Source organism: Lycium barbarum, chromosome 9 (assembly GCF_019175385.1).
Source record: "Lycium barbarum isolate Lr01 chromosome 9, ASM1917538v2, whole genome shotgun sequence".
Lineage (NCBI taxonomy): Eukaryota > Viridiplantae > Streptophyta > Magnoliopsida > Solanales > Solanaceae > Lycium > Lycium barbarum.
The window spans coordinates 120276301-120280199 of record NC_083345.1 but is presented as its reverse complement, the minus strand read 5'-3'; the positions used below and the strand labels follow the sequence as shown (position 1 = coordinate 120280199).

Sequence of the window (3899 nt, the reverse complement as noted above, 5' to 3'; positions counted from 1 at the left end):
CCATGTGCTGCACCAAGTGCTACTCGCGGGTTGTGTCGCAGGTTCAACATGCTAATCGCAGGTTGTGCCAAAACCGTAGCAGGTTGTGCCAATTTCTCTGTCACCATGTGCTGCACCAAGTGCTACTCGCGGGTTCAACATGCTGCAGCATGTGCTATTAGCAGATGCTGTCAGAAAGTGTAGATTGTTCTATTTTTGCTCTATTTTGGTCTGTTTTGCTCCGTTATGCTCTCCGGGCATCTAATCCTACAAAACAACATAAATACACAAAAAAGTAACAATAAAAGTGCTTAATGAGTCACAAAAGCTTAAGGAATTAGCATCGAATATCCCGTAATTTCACGACTCATCAAGCACGTTTGAATAATATGTTGGAGACATGCTAAGCAGATACTTGACTATCACAAAGGATTAAATTATGACCGTTTCATCGAATAGTTCATGCCACATTAGTAACAACATAATACTTTGGTATTCCATAATATCAAATCTACATATTAATAACAACATAATACTCTGGTATCCCATAATATCAAATTTAAGGCATGGCACAACATTCGATAATGTCTTCCTTCACAAGCAACGTCTAGTAATTCCATTAAGCCAAAACCGAATCAAGTATAACTAATAAAGACTAAAAATATTATAAGACAGAATAAATTATAGCAATAGAGAGAAAAAAGAGTTAATAAAAAGGAAAACTGACATTCAAATTGATATCTGCATGAAGTCTTTCATATTTAATCGCAGCACGATCATATGCCTTGAAATTAATAGGAAAATATAATACTGAAATTTGACACATAGAGCGAGAGACATTTACCTCATGCAGATGAATTGTACAAAAAGAGGAATAGAGAAGACAATTAGAAAACTATAGTAAATTACATCTATTCAGAATTTAGGAAATAATCAAGCTCAACTCATCATAGGACTTGAATTGTACTAAAGGCATAAATAAGATTATGATTGGCATTTATTATCTATCTCCTTGAGAATATCCTTTCATTGTCCTCTGCAGCAAAGGAAACACCCAGCGGATAGTAGAAACACATTGCAATGACTACACAAACAATTAGGACTACCTATTTTGGCGTTCCTCATGCCTGCATCAACAATTCAAATTCAGTTTTAACGTGCATAGCTGAAGGAATTAGGATACCTCCAGAGAAATCAACACATGCACAAGACATTACCAAAAGATTTCTAGCTAAATGGTTCCTACACAAAATTTAACTGAAAGAGTTCCAAATTTCCCAGTTTAATGTTCTCCTCTCCAAATTTCTCCACAAGATTTTATTCTTTAGAACCAAAACACTTTCTACTAAAAGTCTTCAATTCTACACAATTCCTGCTCAAAGTCTTCCATTTTACACTTTCCTTTTAAAAGTTATCCACTTTACACAATTCGTATCACAAAATTGTCTCTTCATTAAAAAAAGATCCCCAACAGACAACTATAAAAGACTTCACTATAAGCACTTGAGGCTTTTGATGAAGCAAAAATGATCGAAATATTATGGATTATTGTTACCTTAAATTTGGCATATTGTAGTTCTCTTCCTAGTGAAGTCAATCTGTTTTTGAGGTGCTTAACTGCTTCTTCAGATGTTGAGATCTCTATCTCGGATGTTGATTTTATTATTTCAGCAGCCTACAATATATATTACCCAAACGATTTAAAAAGTCAATGCCAAAGAACTGGAGACTACTATATTTCCTATGATATTTTAATCCTTACCTTTAGCATAGTAGAAAACACACTTAGTAACTCTTGCACAATTTCAGTCTTTCCTCTTCCTTTTCCTGTTGGACAAATTCCCAAGTGTAAGGGTTTAAGTGATATCAGAACTAAAGGTAAGGAATTACTTGTCATAGTTAAATTAGAACGCTGACGCGAACTGAATAATGTGTTCAGCACACATACACAATAAGCAAAAGTTGCAACTCCAAGATTTTTTGCTAACAACTCTTTTGCTACATTTGAATTTATGCATAATGTTTGAACTTTTAGTAGTTTTGCATGATATATTTCAGCTAAGCAATGAAAAAACTAGTCATAAAACTTGACATCTTCAAAAGAAACACATAAACTTTCCTACCTCAACATTAAAATATAGCAGGATCATGTTCATTGGTTGTTATACTTCTGTTAAGGTATGAAATCTAGCCAGTAAAGTTAACATTTTCTTTCTGTTTTGTCACGTAATATAAGAAACTTTTTGGTTCTTTTCTAATGCAAAATAAAATTTTCAACTGGTCATATAACTATTTCAATTAAAGAATTTTTCAAAAGGAAGAAAAAGAGTGAGTATGAGACTCGAACTTAGAGAGAAATACAACGTCAAGCTTCCCAACATTTTTTGAAGATGCTGGTATTAAGAAAATAAAACTCTAAAGTAAGAAAATATTTACCGAAAAAATAGATACAAACCGTAAACTGAAATAGAAACAGAAAACCTATATAGAGAAACCCCACGAAGAAATTACTTGAAGAATAAAATTAATATCAAGAAGGAAATGATTTAGGGAGTAAACCTTGTCAGAATTAAAAGGTACTGGCCTTAGCTTTCGATCTCTTATTCAGTAAATGAGAATTGCAGCTTGGATGGTTTACAATTTTCTTGGCGGCAACTGTACTGGTATTTATCTGTATGTTATTATTCTTTTGTGCCATTATTGATAGTAGCAAATGCTAAATCACACACTATCCGCTCCACAAATTTTGAATGCCGACTCTCCATCAACAGAACTAAACATCACACAAATGTATTGTCTTGCAAAATGGAAGTAAAAAAATTTGAACTATTGTGTCTAGATAAAACTGCATTTCAATAAGCAACACACAGAAAAAAGGAATAATTGCTACCTTAAGATGCTGAAAGAGGAAAGTTACCACCAAAAGTGGATCTTAAGCTATTTCATGGTAGACATCAAGAGAAATTTTAAATCCTTATCTAATCAGATGATAAGAAAAGCGTAACTGCAACATATATTGCTTCTCCTCTGCCTCCATCATATATTGCATTTTCATTATTATAAAAAAAAAAAAAAAAAAACTTCGTTAGATTGTCTTCTTTACTGCAACAATATTTGATTTAAATCAAAGAAAGTAATTTGAAAATATTGTACTGGCGAATCATAACACTAAAGAGAAAGTTAACGATGATACTTCAGACAACATGTAAGCATTAGAATAAAATCATCCATTTTGTGATTAGCAAGCTGTTATATCTTATATGAATTCCAGTAGTAAAGGAATTAGAAAGCTCAAATTTTTATAATCTTCCGGCCCCAAAAACTTTCTCGTCCAAATATTAGTACTATAAATCAACCCCAAAATATATATTTCTAGACATAGGAAACAGAAAGATGATGACAAAAAATAACATCTCCATAGTTTTGAATCCTTTGAAAGCCAATACTAAACTGATAACTGCCTCCTCAGCTATTATTGAGAATCAAGCATCAAGAGAAAAGACTGATGTGCAAACTCAAAGGTAGTAATACATCATTCACTTGGTTCTTTTGCAATTCAAATTTAGTAAAAACTACTAATCAGTTTAAATGACAGTATACCGAAACATGATGAAATTTAACACAAGCACAACTTGTTAGTATATATCGAAGTATGAAGAAATTTAACACAAGCGTACCTTCCTAGAAGAACACTTTGAAAAAAGTGGTCATTAGTCGTTTCTTGCTGAACCCGACTGCCACAACAAAAGAAAGGGAAACATGGGTTAATCTCAAAACCAATTAATCTAAAACCTACTCTTCTCTCTCCTCTCTCCTCTGCTCCCTCTCTCTCCTCTGCTCTCTCCCAACGGTAATATCTGCCCACCCGCCACTCCGTCCGGCGACCATACGTCATCACTGTTCAGGTGACACCGACGACC

At 33.6% G+C, this 3899-nt stretch overlaps 1 long non-coding RNA gene across 1 annotated transcript; it reads right to left on the bottom strand.

The window, feature by feature from the left end:
• Positions 1-948: 948 nt before the first annotated feature.
• LOC132609694 (uncharacterized) lies at positions 949-2554 on the bottom strand. The gene is made up of 2 exons (XR_009570919.1): positions 1742-2554; positions 949-1654 (listed from the first exon to the last, which is right to left on the bottom strand). It is a non-coding gene; the product is annotated as an uncharacterized LOC132609694 (long non-coding RNA).
• Positions 2555-3899: the final 1345 nt, after the last annotated feature.